Source organism: Gobio gobio (genome assembly GCF_949357685.1).
Source record: "Gobio gobio genome assembly, chromosome: 16".
In the NCBI taxonomy this organism is placed as follows: domain Eukaryota; kingdom Metazoa; phylum Chordata; class Actinopteri; order Cypriniformes; family Gobionidae; genus Gobio; species Gobio gobio.
In genome coordinates this window covers 38,055,560-38,076,124 of record NC_137109.1, presented here as the reverse complement: position 1 = coordinate 38,076,124, position 20,565 = coordinate 38,055,560, and positions in this window count along the sequence as shown.

Sequence of the window (20,565 nt, the reverse complement as noted above, 5' to 3'; positions counted from 1 at the left end):
AATCCTTGTGGTAACAACAAAAGTACGTGTAAATATGTCCCTTTTTTGTGCACCAAAGGAATGATATGATGACATGGACAGGTGAAATATTATGAAATATTATTGTATTTATATTTAATCTGTAAAAGACTATAACACAATAAAAGGTACAATATAATAGAAAATACTGTAGACTCTCATTTATCTGAAGTTAAGTGCATCCAGGTTTAGTTTGAGAAGAAGCCCTGGGGAAAGATGACATTCGCCAGGGCCTGTAAAAACCAGAGGGTCTTCAGATGGAAGCTCATGGTGCTGCTGGGATAATATAAAATAAAATAAAATGCTGTAGAACTTTACAAATAAATTATGGGCATGAGAAGAAAGAGTTTACAATTATAAGAAATATAGATTACAAGGACACATTAATTAAAGGCAGTAAAGGGGTGTTCAAAACAAATCTATCCCCAAATATTAACTAAGTCTAATAAAACTTTTATTTGGGAACTTCTCAAAAGTGACATATGAGGTAATTATTTGTGAATATTTATATATTAGATATGTAAATAAATAAGCAGATATTCGTGTTGTTGAGTTGCATGGTTTATTTATTTATGAGGTATGAGTTGTATCGCTTATTTTAAGCAATAGTTCACCCAAGAATGAATTTGCTGTCTTCATTTACTTACTCTCATGTCATTCCAAACAGTTTTGCAGAATGTGGACGCTGCTCTTGTTCATACAATATTTTATCAAACTCTAAAAAGGTCCAAAAAGTTGTATGTATATAAGCTAAATTCTTATTATTTTCTGAAGTCTTCTGAAAAAGTATGAAAATTAGAAGCAGACCAACATTTCAGTTTACTGAAAAGTGCAGTGTGTATCTCTGATGTTTTCTACTGAAGTGTGGTACTTTTATGGTATTGTATGGTCATTATGGTAATTGTTATGCTCATGGTACTTTTTGTCCTTTTTGGAGCAAAATGCTTTTAGTGTAGAAAAGAGCAGCATGAAATGTTGCGGAAGTGTTCCAATGTAATATGCCCCAATTCAAAGGGCTAGATAATCATACAGTACATGAAAAGAACACAAATCGGCTGTCATAATGAAACTCAAAAAGAAAAGACAAACCACCAGTGGATGTTGACTGATTGGTTTATATTATGGTGTTATCAAGAATTCCACGCACATACAAACACACACAAACATATTTGATAATTCCTAACACAGCTCTAATGTTCCCTCGGCTTCTCTGGAGGTAAAAAGAAAGCAAATCAAAACAGACTCTTCATATTTGTTTATTGAAAGAGTGAGTGAATGAGTTTGATTAAAATCATTAAAGCATGGCACACTGTTAGGGCTGGAAATGAAAGTGTGATTACCTCCGCCATGCGTGGCTGACTGTGAAAGAAGAGGCATTCACCCTGCCTCTGCTCCCTATTTACTAAAGAATAATGATGTGCTTATAAGTTCTCCAAACTGCCAATTTGTTGCTTCTTTTACAAAACATATTGAAAGCTATCCTGTAGTCCTGCTTATGTGTGGTCACGGCAGACAAGAATAAATAAATTGCTAAGTCAAATGATGGGTGACACATCATCCAGATAGATAGTGGTGAAATGAAGAAATGTCAGGGCTCACAGTGGACATGTGAATGAGTTGGGACAATGACCATTTGCTCATTATCTGTGGACAAAGTGCTAGTAGTTAGCACTGGCCATATGGTGTGGCATTTCAGCTTCAGTACTGACTCTATTCTCTAACATAGCATTAGCGACATTCCCTTAAACAATGAGACATTATGTGGAGAATAAGAAATGATATACAGGTACACAGAGACAAGGACTTTAGCAAGGTCAGGATGAACTAATATGTAATTATGTTTTACATCCAGTGTTCAATGATTTCTCTAGTTGCTCTTAAACACAAGTGTCCTTGCTTACCAGACTGGCTTGATAATCACTTACGGGTGTCTCTGAGACACATTTGGAAATATAAACTGTCAGTAATGTATTCAGCTGCCATTCTCTGGAAAGGGTAAGTAGAGTTCTGAGTATCAGACATTTAGTTTTCTTCCATCAGCCTGATGAAAGAACAACTACTGTATGTCATGATAATTATGTCAGTGTGGAACAATAACACTTCCGCTGCAAAATTGTATTCACTAATATAGACAGTTTGTTCTGAAAATTTGCTACACTTTCTTGTTAACTGTGATTAATAGAAGTAAAATGCCATCTCCACCCCTCCTTCTCCCCCATGGAGCGTCAACACATCCTCTGTGTAATCTTGTTTAATACCTCTTGTATAACTCTTCAAGCCCTCTACCACGTTCACAATTTCATCCGGCTCCTGTAGGGTCAGGAGCAGGGCCAACTTTTGTAAAAAGCATTGCATTTGTCTAGCAGTCCTTTGCCATTCCGTATATACACTATATTGCCAGAAGTTTTGGGACGTCTGCCTTTACATGGTTTAATATGGAGTTGGTCCACCCTTTGCAGCTATTAGGCTGTGTTCACACTTGACTACTTTTTTGACAAGAAAGTTGTAAAAAATAAAAAAAGTTGGCAGCGTTTGGTTCAAAATAGCAGCCGAGAGCGTCTTTTGTTGCTATAACAACAGCTGCAACAAGAGTACTGTGTGGTGCAGAGATACAAAATGTCTTGAGAAACCCGCAAAATTAAAAAATACTACTGTTATTAATGTGTGACGAAATGTAGTTTTAAGACTTTTTCAGGCAATAATGTACTTGCTTAAAGCTAAAAATCTGTGGTTTATTTATAAAGAGAGCTCCTATTTGAATATTTTATCTGAATAGTTTTCGGAGTTGTGAGATCCATTCGTTCAGTGGACACTCAGCGCTCATTAACCCCGCCGAAAACAGCCTTTCCTCGGCTAGTCCTTCTGACATTTGTCGCGGGCTCTGATGTCCTGTGGTGGTTAAACATGATATATAATTAATCTTGTGTAGATCTAACCGGTGATCTTTGGTCTCATGGATCTATAAATTGTTCCCTGGCAAATTGTTTAGGCTGAGGGCAAAGTGAAGTTTCATTACTTTATATTTTTAGGCTATTTAACTTTACGTTACCGTTGTAACCTACTAGCGCTGACTTTGTATATTTGACTGAATTGTTTGCTTTATTTCTTGTATAGCTTATACCTTTTACTTTTATAATGGCTATTATTTATCATACATAAACTTACATTTAACAAAAATAGACTGGGTTGTGTTTTATGTCACATTTAATTTTATTACAGTGATAATCATGTATGCACACTTGTCTGAACAACATAATATGTTTAATATTGTTTTAAATGTAAACAAAAAGAGGCAGGGTTGTGTTTTATGACATATTTCGTTTTATTGTAGACTAAAATATACATACAGAGATAACCGGCACTTTCTCCACTGTCAGGTCTCGCTATTCGCTTGTCATTGGTCAGCTGTCAAAAAGGCGCTTGACGTAGGGTGTTTTAATCAGAAAAGTTAAACTTTTTTCAACTTTAAAAGACGCGCTGAGCTGCAGAAAAAGACGTCGGCGTTGGCGTTTAAAAAAGCGCTCATGACTTTTTTGAAAACACGGTTTACTCCATAGGATTATAATGTAAGACGGACACTGGCAGCTTCAAAAAAGACGTCAAGTTTGAATGCAGCCTAACAGATTCAACTCTTTCCAAGGTCTTGCAAGGACTCCAACTTGCGCCCCTATTTATTTTATTTTTTTTAGCATTTTCTGAAAACGACTTACCCAAATAAAAATGTCTGCAGCTCTTAAACCCCATGGTCTATATTCATAAACATTGTCTTATTTTAAACTAGACACTTGAAACTTTTTTTTACCAAGAGTCATAATAACTAAAGTAGTATAGGAACAGAGTAAAACAAGGTAAAATATACATGAAAGTGTTACCGTCTGTGGTGCGGCAGGGAAGAGTCAGAATCAGAACTTGAAAACAATAGATGGGTTTAATCAAAACAGGAACAACCAACCAAACAAACATAACATCAAGAATGGACAAGGAGTGCAGGGAAGAGAGTCCAACATAAAGGGAGTGCAAATGATGAACGCCAGGTGCAGGGAATCCAGGGAGAGCGGAAAAGATGATGAGGGAGTGCGTTCAGGTGTGAGACAGGGAGGATATTGGGAAATCAGGAGCCGTGGGCAGCCATGGTGGATCAGGAGTCTCGGGCAGCCTTGACGGATCAGGAGCCCCACACAAATGTGTCCCACCCACATGTGTACTTGGCACCCCCCAAAAAATTGGGTGGTAGGAAGGGTTTGTGACATGGGACGAGTTTGTGGGCTGGAAGCAGGCAGGAGCGGGCTCGTGGGCTCACTCCGGTGGCTCTGGCGAGATCGCGGCCATCTCGGCCAGAATCGAGGGCTTAGCTGTGGACCTCCTCCTCGGCCGTTTGGGCTTTGGGGCTGGCAGGACCACACAGGAAGGCCCACTGGAGGGATAGGTGGAGGAAACTGGCTGTGGGTGAACTGACCAGGCCGCATGTTTTTCTGAGGGGACTGGACGAGGAAGACACTTCCTTTCTTGAACCTCCTCAATGACAGACTCGGAACAATTTAGAAATAGAATCAGATTAATGGATTCAACTAGGGAAAAGGAACAGGCAGGTTCAATATATCGGATAGTGTCCTCGCCCAGACCCATCAGGAAAAATGTGTTCAAAGGAGTATCTAGCCAGTTCACCAAACTAGATAGCTCAGTAAATTCAAACCTCTCCAGTGGGCGACCATCCTGCCTGAGCCCACACAGGCGATCCATAAATTCAATTCAATTCAAATTTATTTGTATAGCGCTTTTCACAATACACATTGTTTCAAAGCAGCTTTACAGAAAGTGCATTTCATAGATGTACAGTAAAAATGTTAAAAAGACAATGTTAAAGAATAATGTTCGAAAAAGTTAATCAATCGTGTATTAATCTAGGCCATAACAACGCTGGCGTTGAGTCGTCTCTTCACAGGCGTGGAGTCGTCTCATCACAGGTGTTGGGGCATCCGAAGTCTCCATGAGAGGCTGGATACAAACTGGAGCTGATGAACTATTTACCTCGGGACTAGTGTCCCGAGATAACAACAGAAAAGCAGATGGGAAATGATTAGCGTAGCTGCTGTTCAGAATATTATATTAATGCTTTTGATCCGATTTAACTGTAGTATAAAAAGATAATTATAATGTGAATGCTTGGCTAAAGAGATGCGTCTTTAATCTAGTTTTAAACTGGGACAGCGAGTCTGAACCTCGAACAATATCAGGAAGACTATTCCAGAGTTTAGGAGCTAAATGTGAAAAAGCCCTCCCTCCTTTAGTGGACTTAGATATCCTAGGAATGACCAGAAGCCTAGAGTTTAGTGATCTTAAAGAGCGCGATGGATTGTAGGGCGATAGAAGATCCGTTAAATACACTGGAGCTAAACCATTTAGGGCTTTATAGGTTAGTAGCAATAGTTTGTAATTGATACGGAACTTCACAGGTAACCAGTGTAGAGATGATAAAATTGGTGTTATATGATCATATTTTCTTGACCTAGTAAGAACTCTAGCAGCCGCGTTTTGGACTAACTGTAGTTTGTTTATTGAGGATGCAGGACAACCAGCTAATAAAGCATTACAGTAATCTAATCTCGAGGTCATGAATGCATGAACTAACTTTTCTGCATCAGAAATAGATAGCATGTTACGTAGCTTAGCAATGTTTCTAAGATGGAAAAATGCCGTTCTTGTAACATATGAAATATGATTTTCGAATGTCAGGTTGCGGTCTAATATAAAACCCAGGTCTTTTACTGTAGTGGATAAAGTGACAGGACATCCTTCCAAGGTAAAATTGTATTGCGAGAGGTTTTGTGGGCAGTTTTTTGGACCAATAAGTAACACCTCCGTTTTATCTGAATTTAATAGCAGAAAATTACACGTCATCCAGTATTTAATATCTTCAACACATGCTGTCAGTTTAGATAATTTAGCGTTTTCATCCGGTCGTGATGAAATATATAATTGAGTGTCATCAGCATAACAGTGGAAATGAATTCCATGTTTTCTTATAATATTACCAAGTGGCAGCATATATATAGAGAATAGCAGAGGGCCTAACACGGATCCTTGCGGCACCCCATAGTCTACTGACGTTATCTTTGATTTTTCCCCATTTAGACAGACAAAATGGTAGCGGTCTGATAAGTACGATCTAAACCAGTTTAATGCCTGTCCCTGAACACCAGTATAATTTTGAAGTCGATCTAAGAGTAGTTTATGATCTATAGTATCAAACGCAGCACTAAGATCGAGTAGAACTAGTATTGAGATACAGCCTTGGTCAGAAGCTAGAAGTAAATCATTTGTGATTTTAACGAGTGCAGTTTCTGTGCTATGATGCGGCCTGAATCCTGATTGAAATTTTTCATAGATATCATTTTCTTGCAAGAAAGCGCACAATTGAGCGGACACAACTTTTTCTAGTATTTTAGACATAAATGGAAGATTTGAAATTGGTCTGTAATTTGCTAGGTTATTATGATCTAATTGTGGCTTCTTAATGAGAGGTTTTATGACTGCCAACTTGAATATTCTTGGAACATGACCTAAAGATAAAGATGAGTTAATAATATTGAGAAGAGGCTCTTCCACTACAGGTAACAACTCTTTCAGTAGTTTAGTGGGTATTGGATCTAATAAACATGTTGTTGGTTTAGATGCAATGATAAGTTTATTTAGCTCTTCCTGTCCTATAGTTGTAAAGCGGTGTAGTAGTTCTTGACGGGCGATAGTTGCGGTTGAATCATAAGACATCATTAAAGATTGTACATTTACAATTTTGTTTCTGATGCTTTCTATTTTTTCAGTGAAGAAGTTCATAAAATCATTACTACTAAACTGTGACGGAATATTTTGTTCAGGCGATGCTTGTTTATTTGTTAGTCTAGCCACGATGTTAAATAAAAACCTTGGGTTATTTTGATTATTTTCTATTATTTTGCGGAGATGCTCAGCCCTGGCTGCTTTTAGGGCCTTTTTATAACGTGACATACTATCTTTCCACGCGATTCTAAAGACCTCTAAATTTGTTTGTTTCCATTTACGCTCTAAGTTACGAGTTTCTCTCTTTGGTGCTTTAGTTTTCTCTCTAACCTTTTTTAATCTAATTGGTGCAACAATTTCTAATGTGCTAGATAAAATGGTGCTCATACTGCTAGCCATTTCCTCTAGTTCATCTGTTTGTTTGGGTTCACTGAGCAGCTGAGCCAGATCAGGTAAGCTATTTGAGAATCTATCTATAGTGGTTGGAAGGATTGTTCTGCCTGGACGATAACGTGGCGCAACATGACAGATTTCAGCAGTACGCAGTATGCAAGTTACCATGTAATGGTCAGTGACATCATCACTTTGCGGTATAATATCTATGTCGGTTGGGTTGGTTCCATGTGATATAATTAAATCTAGTGTGTGATTAAGACGATGAGTGGGACCAGTGACGTTTTGCTTAACCCCAAAGGAGTTTAATAGATCTGTAAATGCAGCCCCTAATGCATCATTTGTGTTATCATAAAGCGGGAATCCCCATCTTTGAAGAGAAGTCCTTCGCTGTATTGGTCCGTTCTTTTGTTACCGTCTGTGGTGCAGCAGGGAAGAGACAGAATCAGAACTTCAAAACAGGAACAACCAACCAAATAAACATAACAACATTAAGAACGGACAAGGAGTGCAGGGAAGAGAGTCCAACATAAAGGGAGTGCAAAACAATGAACGCCAAGTGCAGGGAATCCAGGGAGAGTGGGAAAGATGATGAGGGAGTGCGTTCAGGTGTGAGACAGGGAGGATCTTGGGAAATGGAGTCCGGGACAGGCGTGGATTGTAACATTACCTCCCCCACCCAAACGGCTGTGATTGAAGAAGCGAGACAAGGGAGGGCTCATATTCAGCGGAAGAGTCTAAACTGCAGGGGAGATCATCAGAATACTGATTAGAATTGAAATGTCATTGAAAATGGACATGATTGATTACTCTAACTCAAAACGCTCATGCAAACAAAAAAGGATTTTTCAGCTTTCCCCCCTATTTTTTCGTTGTTTTGGATTAAAAAAGTGTGATGCATTTTGAAGGATGGACCCTTAAATTTAAATGTATGCTGGTGTTTCTTGGAATCATACACTTTAAAGACACTTGGGCTGATTGTTCTCAAATGAGAGAACAGTACAACCAACATTCATGCAGTCCCCTATAGAAATAGAATTCTATCCACAAATTCATTGACTGAACTGTTTAATGAATGAAGATGCATTTCCCCAGTACATTTTGTGTATCATCACTGTCTTTGTATATTGTATAGTGTTGTGCATGCTTAATGATAGAATTACTAGTTAATGTTAGCCCATCTAGCTGGTGTCTCCTATCAAAGGAGTCTCCATCAAAATGTCGATGAGGAATATTCGAAAGATCTGAGTCATCATGCCGGAGACTGGTTTGTTGATGATGGCGTATCGATGAGGCAATTATTAGATAGGAATATTCGAAAGATCAGAGTCATCACGCCGGAGACGGTTTATTTGAGGAAGTCGTGTAGATAAGGCAATTATTAGATAGGAATATTCAAAAGATCGGAGTCCAGCGACGTCTCCTGTCTCCTGTCACGAGTCGTCCAGAGAAGACTCTGCCTCCTGTCCCCAGTGTTTATGCATATACTGTATCATACGGAACTTTTTATAGATACTAAAACATACTTTTTTGTACTTTTGGATAGATGCTGAAGCATGTCAGTGTTGTATGTGCCTAACTCACCTCAAAAATAAAAAACAAAATAGACTTCTGTGTGTCAGTTTTTGATTGGGTGTTGAGATGTGGGCGTGACACTCAAAAGTGGATGCAGCTGAATGTGAGCTTGCAGGGGTGGGTTTAAGTGCACTAAATGATTGAAGCCCTGCATACGCAAGCAGAGGGTTGAAAAGTCGATTTCACCAGAAAATACAGTTATGACATTTTGATTAAAGGGGGGTATAATTCTATTTCATGCATACTGAGCTTTTTATACTGTTAAAGACATGGACAACGTTTAAAAAAATAAGTTGGACGTTTGATGGAGTATTTCTGTGCTAAAAACACTCCTTTCGGTTTCTCACAAGTCTCGGAAAGTTTTTTTTTTTTCAAGTATGGTTCTGCGTGATGTCAACAAGGGCGGAATTTCCTTGTACGGGCCGTACGGGCACTTCTCCCGGAAGGGCGCGTGCGCACACGTCGACCAGAGCGAGAGAGCGAAAGCAGCACACCCATCGATGCACTTTGCTCTGCTTTAGAGAAGTCGTTGGCTTCGCTGCGTAGCACAGGTCACAGGACTTCACAAAATCAACAATGTCACCAAAGAAGTGTGTTTTTGATTGTCAAGTCAAGTCACCTTTATTTATATAGCGCTTTTTACAATGTCGATTGTTTCAAAGCAGCTTTACAGTGTTAAACAGGAAAATAATGCAACATAATTTGATTCGGCTGAACAGCCGCTCGAGAGAAAACGATGATGTCATCAGCTCAGTTCACTTATCATATAGTGACAATGCGGGCAGATCAGTAATTTAGTTGAAAATGTATTTGAATACTTAGTTGAAAATTTAGTGTCAGGGCAAGACAACCCTGTACAGCTTCCCAAAGAACCCAGCGTTAAGGGGACAGTGGATGGAGTTTGTTTTTCCAGAGGAGCAACGGAGTTGTGCAAGTGGTTCCCTTTCAGTCAGGCACGTTCGACATACGTTCCCTGAGGCAGCTTTTGTGGATAGTTCATGTTCTCACTGCGGGAACATGACTATCTCGGCGCTTAGGTCGAGACTCGCCTACCTCCGGGAAGGTGGAGTCCCCCTCCCCATACCTCGATCTAGAGCTATCTCTGCCCAGCAGGATAGACCTACTTTAACGGATGGCCAGGGTGACCTGAGGATCACGTTCAGGGCAAACCCGCCAAGCGTACCTCCGCGGGCCCCTGATCCCTCACAAGCGCCGCACCGGTGGTGCTTCCGGAGGAAACCGCTGGCCCCTCCCATGGGCATCCGGCTGTGACTTTCGTGTAACCCGCGGTTGAACAGATGTTGATCACTGCATCGGAGGGGGAGTTCCTGTCCTCAGAGGATGATGACCCGGCTGTATTTCCTCCCTCTGGGAGAGTGACAACGGCCGAGTCGGACCCTGAGTTGACGGCTATGCTTTCCCGGGCAGCCGAAAAGGTCGGGCTTATGTGGAACCCTCCACCACATCCCGAGCCTTCTATGTTTGACGATTGGTTTCTCGGACCCACGTCTCCCGTCCAAGGCCTGTAGGTTCTCTTCCAGTCTGACTGCGAAGGCCTACAGGTCCTATGGGCAGGCTGCGTCCACCTTGCATGCCATGGCGTTGCTTCAGGTGCACCAGGCCCAGGCACTCATGGACATGCACAAGGGTAGTCCTGGACCAGAGCTCCTCCGGGAGCTCCGGATGGCGACGGACCTCGCCCTCCGGGCAACGAAAATCACCGCCCGTTCCATTGGCCAGGCGATGTCCACCTTAGTGGTTCAGGAGCGACATCTCTGGCTCAACCTGGCCGACATGAGGGAGACCTCGGCCGGGTTGCTCGGCGACGCGGTCGAGAGCTTTGCCCAGCAGTTCTCGGCCACCCAGAAGTAGACGGAGGCCATTAAACACATCCTGCCCCGGCGGTCAGCTGCTGCCTCCATCCCGCTGCCGGCCGCAGCACCTCCGCCTGCTCGTCACTGAGGACGTCCGCCCGCCGCCGCCCCCGCTCCCGCCCCAGCCCAGCAGCAGCCTCCACCCGGGCGTAGGCGTGGAGCCGGCCGTGGGAAGGATGTCCAGCCCACTCAGGCCGCTGCCAAGCCAGGTGGCAAGCGTCGTTGTAAGAGACCCTGAGACGGGCCACCCAGAGATGGAGGAAACTGCTCTTCAGGAGATAGCTGCAGCACCACTCCTTCTCCCGGAGGAGGGCCGGGAGAAAATCCTTTGTTCGAATTTGATTTCTGTTCCCAAATCTTTCCCAAATTCCCAAATTCTGTTCCCTGGGGCATATGGCATCCGCAGCCGCCGTAACGCCATTGGGATTGCTTCATATGAGACCGCTTCAACGCTGGCTACACGACGAGTCCCGAGATGGGCGTGGCACAGTGGGACCCTCCGCATCTCTGTGACGCCGAGATGCCACCAAACCTTCAGCCTGTGGTTGGACCCTTCATTTCTATGGGCAGGAGTGCATCTAGAACAAGTGTCCAGGCATGCTGTTGTCTCCACGGATGCCTCATCCACCGGCTGGGGTGCCACGTACAACGGGCTTGCAGTTTCGGGTCTGTGGACGGGGCCTCAACTGCAATGGCATATCAATTTCTTGCACTCAGCTGCCTCAAAGTCTCTCTACACATAATCAATACACAATCGTACACATATCAAACGATCTATAACAATGCAATACTATCACGTATAAAAAAAACATGTTTTACTCACATAAGTGTGCTGCACCATTCCTGTCGGGTCCAATATAGAAGGCACAGCATTGTGTTTCAATCTCAATATGCCTGCAAATCCCCACGTGAGCTGGAACTTCATTAAAAATAAAGTTCAACCACATATTCCTAATATTAGGATCCGAAGGAAGCTTATGCAGCGACTGTGTTCTTCCACAACCAGGAATAGCGCAATATCGTGATATCCTCGGCATGTTTATTGCTGCTGGCTAGCGCAATCTGACCAGCTCCATGAGTCAGTGGGCGGGGCTACTGAATTACACGTGCTTACTATTCTGTAGAGGTGGTGTTTCGTCACGCGATGACATAAGGATGAAGCACAAGATCGTTTTCAGGGTCTGGTGTCTATAAAAGCTTTTCTTTGACTAACAAGAAAGTTTTAAGCTCTGAAACTTACAGGATATTCTTATATTTGCCATGACCTCTTATATATCAAAAGCTCAAGGGAAAGTTGATTTCTCAATTCATCACCCCTTTAAAATGCCTCAGTTCACCCTCTTATATGTTACATAAAATGTTGTCTATCACAGCCATTGTATTAACACTACAAACACAAAAGACAAAGCGCTGTGCAAGCAGCCCCTTTTCATATATTTTAAAGCCTTCTTGCACTCTCTGTATCTTAACAATCCTGTACTTGGAGAACTGAATGATTTGTGCTTTCCCTTTTGTGTTTTTGTGTTGCAGAATGAGGCACAACAAGAGATAATCACAGAGATAATGTACAGCAAACGTGTAAGCGCGAGCGAGTCAGTGTGTGATTTATTTATTTCCAGTTACTATTAATCACTCCATGCGTCGTCATATGTGACACAGTCAGAATACAGACGTGAATGATGCTAGCGTTCTCCTCGGTTGCGCCACAATACCGCATTATCCATTTATGCAGCCCATATTGGCAGATACTCAATTTCGAGTCAAGCTAATCATAATATATATTTATTTTATTTTTTTGCCATTTTAATTAAATATCACAACCCAAGATGTGTCTGGACAGGCTGCTGTATTAGATCTTACTACATCTAACAAGCATGATTCCCTTTCATGTTTGGCAGCGTCCATAACCGCAAGGTTGAAGTCCAGGACAACACAGCGTAGCATTTGCGCTGGCACAGCTCATTACCTTGTTTCATTAACACAGACTCCCACGTCCATGTGGTTGTTGGCAGAGATATTTGAGAGCGGGGTGTGTTTGACTACCTCGATTATGTTGTCTAACAGTATGTTGTATTATGCTATGCACTAGCTAGGATGGTTGCAGCTTATCTAAATCAATTTGTTTGTTTATTTATTTATATTTTGCTTTGTCCTAACCGCCTTCTTCCTGATGCCTGCTTCACTAACACAATTTTGGGCTTTCATTTAGCAGCAGCATTAACTCCATTAGATGGCAGTGCAGCTTGTCTTTAGCAGGAGGCACAGGTGAATGGCTTGAGATATCTCAGAGTGCATGCCTTAAATTTACCACCAACACACATGCTGCACAGATATTCAATGTCTCATGTGAAATATCATCACTTCCAAAACATCCCATAAGTGGTAGAATTCTCTATTGCCATGGCAACAAATCCTTTGAAGAGGAAGTCAAAAGAGGCTGTGCCAGTGATGGGTAGCGCTGTTTGAGTGTGAGAAGAGATGTCAATGCGTCTGAGCTGTGATATTTGTCATTGTTACATGGAGAGGACCGTGCAGAATTTTGATGAGGAAAAGCCATTAGCGGGTCACAAGCAATTTTATGTTGCGACTAATATTCTAGACATGATTAAATCGAAAAATCTGAGGCATTGTTGTGAATTTGAGCGCTTTATTTCTATGTGGCGGATTTCAAAGTTGGGTATAAGCACTGATATTGTCAATAATTTCCACAACATTGAACTTTGTGGCTAAAACAACTTGTCTCAATGATGAACCTAAAGGTTTTCCCCTGACATAAATATACAGAAAACCTCTCCAACAGGATCAGTCTGTTCTGCTTTGAAGTTTTCTGGCGGAAGCGATATCATAACGCATTGTGCTACTACTTGATTTCTGTCAGGACACGCAGTGCTCATAATACATGTCAGAGGATTGAGGTGGTAATTAGATACAGATTGTTTGTCAGTTTGCCACAAAGACAGGATAAGTCGCCTCCTCTACCCTCCAGGCTTAACGGAGAACAGGAAACATGGCACAGACAGAGGAAAAAGGATGGAGAGAGTCTCTGGAAGCACAGTGAGACATAGTGAAAGCTTCCTTTCGCCACGAACCCCCCCCCCCCCCCCCCCCCCCAAATATATTTTTTCTGTCTCTCTGGCTAATCAATCCTAGCCTCACAATACCAGACAGTTGCTCTAAATCTATTATTTAGTAAGAAGAGAATTTCCGAAGAGACCTCAAATGAGACGCACACACAAATAGCCTGGTGGTGTAAAAGTGCCACTTTAGGGATCTCCATTGAGTCTGTCACGACATATCTTGCTACATTCAGACAAAATTAGACTTTTTCAGCACCTGCTTTCCTCTATAAATGCTATTATTTCTGCACATTCACTTTAGTTATGTTTCATTGGAATATGTGAAGCATGGCTTTCTGTTTAAATCACAGGTTCCACAATCATGTCATGTGAATGGATTGCCCTTTCGACATTTTCTTCCTGAACAGAATATGTTCTAATAATGTAATGCTCACAAACAGAACATAATTTACCTTCATATAATGTGATCATTTTAAATAATAATAAAACAAACATTTATTTGAAAATAATAGTATAATGTTGTGTAGTCTAGCCACTTGATTGAGAGATTTATTTGAGATGGAATAATTACTTTATAAAAGTCTTATAAGAGTCTTATACACATGCTGTACAGTTAATCTGAGCCGTGCATTAATTTGAGTGATGACAGATATTATGGGAATGGCTTGAAACAGATAACTTGATCTTGACCTTAAAGAAACTTTAATTAATAGGCCTACTGTCATGTAACAAATCTGCTTCAAATTGAATAAAAAATTAAATAAATTGCTAATTACAACATTGAAATAAAATGTAAAGGGTGTACACATACTATAAAATCGTGAACATAAATAATTGGGAATCATGTTTTTAAAAAAATAGAGTGCACATTTAATTTATCTATTATAACATATGTTTCCTTATAAGGTCCAGAAATTCATGTTTTTATTTATTTATTTTTATTTGTCACGTTTTTTGCCAGGTGTATTTTTTTAATTATATGATGTCAATACTTTGCTGTCTTGCCGCCAGCCAATCACTGCATTGACGATTGTAGTTTCGAGTATCGATACATCTGCCCTCTTCAGGGAACACAGGAATGCGCAGTAATCTCAGACAACTTTATTCAGATATTTTAATCCAATCCGCAAATCCATTTAAAGAACCAAATTAGCCAGTAATCAGTTATCATGATTAGAAGATCTGGGATCTGTCAAATCATCTCAGATGTAATAAGCGAGGTATGAGGAATGGACCCCAGGTGACAGGTGTTTGGTGATATTTTAATTATTTCCGCGCCAAACATGGAATTTTCCATTATTTGTGAGAAAACGCTTCCCTGCCAAACACAGAATTTTCTGTTTCCGTGTTTTTACTGTTATATAGGGGGCGCTATTACGCATCTTCTGAATGAGTTCTGAATCTACTGATCAAAACAATGACGAAGAAGACTCTATAAAACAAGCGATCATGTTTAAGCAGTTGCATATGTAAAACATAAAAATAAAAACTGCCTAATATTACTGAATGAAATGTCGACCCAGGACGAGCTATAGGACTGTGCAAACAGTAGGGACAGCAGATGGAGTATATAGATAGGTATAATCTGTGTTTAATCATCGCTATGAATCTGTAGTCTTTGACAAAAACGTGATTTTCTCAGCTTTTTGTTCAAAATGTAGATTTTTTAATAAAAACTTACCGATAGTTAAGTGTTGATAAAAAATGAATGCATGAAGCTTGAATAAAAAAAATGCTCAGATATTCATACAACAAAATATTCTATGGGCCATAGCATTTTTGTGAAAATGATCAAAGACCCTGGCAAAGGCTGGCATAAATGCTGGCGGGGAAAGAGTTAAAAGTTAATTTTGATGTGTTCATTTTGTGGTTTTATTGATATGTGCTAGTGTCTATTTCCTTTAGAAATACGGTTACTGTTAGAAATTACTGTTCCCTATAGAAAATATCTGAACACATTTTTTACTTAATTTGACAACACATTATCAAAGTGAACTTACTACTAGCATAGCTAAATATTTATTCAGGGTTTTTCCTACATTGAACATTTTTGGGCGGCCGCCAAAACTTTGATCAGTTATTGTGATTTATGATTGATGTAGTAGATGACTGCTGCGCTTGCGTTAATTGAATGACAGAGAGAACGATCAGAGAGCCCTCCCCCGTTGCACTCTATCTGTCTTCAAAATAAGAATTCTTAGCTTTCTAATATTTCACATATTACGTTAATCAAAATCAAAAGGTCGGAAGACCGAATCCATGTTGCATGTGGCGCTATCAGACGATGTTTTCCTTTAATTACCGCTGGGTGTGAATTGCGCTCAAAAAACGTTGACTCTTCTCTGACCAGCTGACATAAACCATACTTTCAATAAACGGGAAACAAATCCTATCCGGTTATGAAGTGTTTTCTGTGTGTTGACAAATCTTTTGCGATGTTCTAACAGATGGGATTTGCACACAACGCGTCTGCTAATGTCCGATTTGCGACCTAATGACTCCTTTGAACCAAATCATTTTAACGACTGGTTAGAACAACTGATCTGTCCAACACTGAACTCCCGAATCAGTTTAATCATTTACTCTGAACACATCTGAAATGAGAACACAACGGTGCTTACCCAATTTAGCAAGAGTGGATAGTAAGAATTTGTTTTAATTATCCACAGCTTAATTATCGATCGCGAAGCCAGTGCTGAAGCGGTCTCATATGAAACAATCCGAGCGGCGTTACCGCGGCTGCAGATGCCATATGCCCCAGGAGCCTCTGAAACAGTTTCAGTGGAACCGCACTCTTGCTCTCGATTTGACGGAGGCAAGTCAGCAGAGACTGCGCGCGCTCGCTCGTAAGCTGCGCGCACATGGCGACCGAGTCGATTTCCATACCGAGAAAAGAGATCCTCTGCATGGGGCAAAGTTTGCTCTTTTCCCAGTTGACCCGAAGGCCCAGACGGGCTAAGTGGTGGAGAACCAGATCTCTGTGTCCGCAAACCTGCTCTCGAGAGTGGCCCAGTATGAGCCAGTCGTCAAGGAAGTACAGGATGCGGACCTCGTGCTGCCGAAGGGGCGCAAGGGCTGCCTCGGCAATCTTCGTGAAGACGCGAGGGGACAGAGATAGCCCGAATGGGAGGACCGCGTACTGATATGCCCGCCCCTCGAAAGCAAACCGTAGGAACGATCTGTGTCGAGGAAGGATGGAGACATGGAAGTAGGCGTCCTTCAGGTCGCTCGCTGCAAACCAATCGAGAGGACGAACGCATTTGAAAAGGCGTTGCGCAGTCAACATCTAGAAAGGAAGCCGGTGAAGGGATTGGTTCAAGATGCGAAGGTCCAGGATTGGTCGTAACCCACCGGTTTTCTTGGGTACAATGAAGTAGGGGCTGTAGAACCCCGACTTCATTTCGGCCGGAGGGACAGGCTCGATCGCACCCTTCGCCAGTAGGGTGGCAATCTCCACACGCATGACGGGGGCATGGGCCCCGGTCACGGTATAGCGGACTCCCCTGTAACGGGGAGGAGCCTGCGCGAACTGAATCGCGTAGCCGAGCCTGACGGTCCGCGCAACCCAGCGGGACAGCCCCGGAAGCTGAAGCCATGCTTCCAGAGACTGCACCAACGGGGTCATGCGGACGGCAGACGTACCCAGGGTGGGGCAGCGAGGCAGCATTACCGGCCCGGACAGGGGAGGCTGTTGGGCGTCCCGGGGTCGGGGCACGGTTAACGGCTGCGTCCTGACAGAGGAGACCAGGGAAGGACGCACGTTCCACTGGGGTCTGCTCTGCCAGGGGGCTGGCGACAGAGAGGGATGCGAGTGGCGAGACCCGAGGGTGGCGCACTGTCATCACCGGTCTCTGGGTCCTCAGAGACAGGAACATGAGTTCTTCCCAAGCGCTGCTAGCCCGGGGGCCAGCGAGCGGACTGAGGCGACTGAGCCGGCGGCTGGTGCAGCAGCTGGCCGCCGGGGCAGTACGTGTTACAGCCTCAGTCTGCTCTGGGGCGGCCGAGAACCGTTGGGCGCAGTTCTCAGCCGCGCCGCCGAAGAGGCCAGCCTGGGATATGGGTGAGTTGAGTAGGCGGGCCCGCTCAACGTCCTCCACATCACCAGGTAAGGCCAGGTGTTCTCCCGGACCACAGCTGTGGACATCGCCCGACCCAGGGAGCGTGTGGCCACCTTCACCGCCCGGGGGCGGGAACAGTTGCGGCACGCAGCTCAATGAAGAGCCCTGGGTCGGCTCCACCCTTGTGCATGTGCAAAGGGGCGGCGGCCTGCCCGTAGCTCTGCAGGACCACGCCACCGAAGTAGACGAGCCCACAGGCTTTGGGAGGGTGCTTAGGACAGCCACGCCACGCCACGTCAAAGCCCTCTGTGGACACCGTAGTGCGCAACAGAGAGTTCAACAGTGGGCGGGAGGGGGCCCCAGTGTACCCTAGGCCGCGGCCCCATCAAGGGCAGAGAAGGCGGAGGAGGCCACCAAACGGTCGCGGGAAGCACGGGGACTTCCGGGACCGCGTGATCTCCTCATGCACCCCGGGAGCGAAAGGCATTGGGGGTGGGGCCCAACAGCTGTCGGGTGCCGCCCCCAAAAACCAATCACGCAACCAGCGTGAGACTCGCGACTGCCCGAGATAACATGGCTGTCAACTTTAGGTCGGATCAGGCAGTGCTGACACACCCGGAGGCGGAGCACAACCTAATCGTCATCCCCAAAGGACTCCAGCCCACCTTGGGATGCGGCGATCGACATCTCACTGCTATCCGGAGCGTGAACTGAACGAACGGGGCATCAGAGACGGGAAGTGATGTGTAAGAGGGGGGCGTGGCCCGAGGAATGAACGTCGGGGTTCTTAATACCACAGCACCGCCCTCAGGTCACCCTGGCCACCAGCCAAAGTACCATCTCACTCGGGGACGGTAGATTGGGGTGTGGCAGAGGGGACTCTCTCTCCTCACGGAGATCATTGAGTCTCGACCGCGACATCGCGATGGTCACGTTCCCGCAATGGAAACGTGACACATCCGCAAACACTGCCCGAACGTGCTGAAGCCCAAACACGCTCGAGCAGTGAATGCGCCCATAGACAGCAGCGGAAATCGAACGCACCCGGAAGTGCACGGGCGAGCCGTCTTGAAAAAGACGTGCCACGCGCAAGCTCTTTTTGTGAGAGGAAAGCCTCGCAGTCGATGCCGAAGCGCCCAGGGAAACACACACCAGCTGTCAAACGGACCACTGCACAGATCAGCAGGCAGGAAGTATGCGATCACTGGAACGCGCCGTCACACCAACACCGACTGGAAAGCTGCTCGTCTCGAAGAAGCTGACAGAGTCTCAGAAGGCTGTAGGAGTGAAGAGGTAGGTTCTCTTGGCTCCGAAAGCAGAAACATAATGCAATATTGCCTCGTACTTCCTTATATACTCACGCGGTGAGGCGGAGTTACGTATGCAAATTCCGCATGCCCCATGGCATTGGCACGCCATTGGGCGTTTTCTCTAAGCTCGAAGATGATAGGCTTCTAAGTGAAACCCCCATTCGTTAGTCACTAACGTTACGTCGTAGTGACTGAACGAAAGGGAACCCCTGTTATTGTGGGTTTAGTGAGCAAATAAGTTACAATAGTTGCATGTAAAGTTCTGTCATGACAACTCAGAGTGTTTGGCATGGTGGGTATGACAATGTTGATTGTGTCTTGGCGGAATAGACCTGCTGCTGTTATTGTTACTGCTGCTGCAGAGCATGTACGGGACTTGCTACTTCCAATACATGCACGATACGCTGCTGTGAGCAAGTAAGACTTGCTGCTGCTGTACAATAGCTTACATGAATTACCCATAGCAGATCTTACAGGTGGGGAAGGTGGAGGGTTTCTAAAAGTGTGCTGCACTGCTAAGGCAAATGCTAAGTATTTGAAGGTTGAGCATGCAAGCTCCTTGGCTACTACAGAAGGAAACAATCAGCTATGCCCTTTAGAGAATGATAGTTAGTTGACTATTTTTGTTGATGAATCTTCACAGACCATGATAGAAAATATACTAAAATAAAATGAAATATTCTGTTCGTACAACCAGCAGCCCTGAGAGTAGAATTTGCAGAAATAATTGCAGTAATGAGAATATATTTGACCTCCAATCTTTCTTTCTTTTTTTTTTCTTCTTTTTTTGTTGACACAGTTAAGAGATCCTTATTCAAGTTTGGAATTTGAAGGGCAGCTGTGAAAATAAAGACTAAAAAGCAAATGCCACTTAGAGATGTAAATGAATAAATGAGGGAAAAACTAACAAAACACCTTCTAAGTGGGTACTGTTACATCAACTGTAAGGTGATACTGCAGATGCTTTAAAAGCTATTTGATCACATTGAACAAGCTACAGATTTCAGTGTGGAGAAGCAGTCAACAATCAAAAATACAGTATGATGACCATAATCAGGGCCACATTAATGCACGGGCCGGGTGATGCCAGAACAAATTATAATTGCATTTTATAATGAGTTGACTGTCCCTTTAAAATTACACTCTATCTCTTTGCTTTGAATGCAAGTGCGGGAATGCGTGCCGCGTCTAGCAACTCAGGTATCACACACGTCAAATGTTCACTTCAAGAATGAGTGAGTTTGAAGTTTGGTGTTTGAAAAAGCAGAACAAAAGGAAAGAGAGTGAAATCTGTATTATTATATCTCTGTATGAAGCATATGTATAACTTAATTCTGCTGTTGTGTGTACATTCCAAGAAAACAATGTGTTTGAATTTTAAAGATGGCACGGTGCTGCGCTTTTCGTCCTATGTGCGACGGTCTGACCCTTCATTCACTGAACCCTGCAATAGTCAGGAACGTTCTGAAAATCCAATATAAAT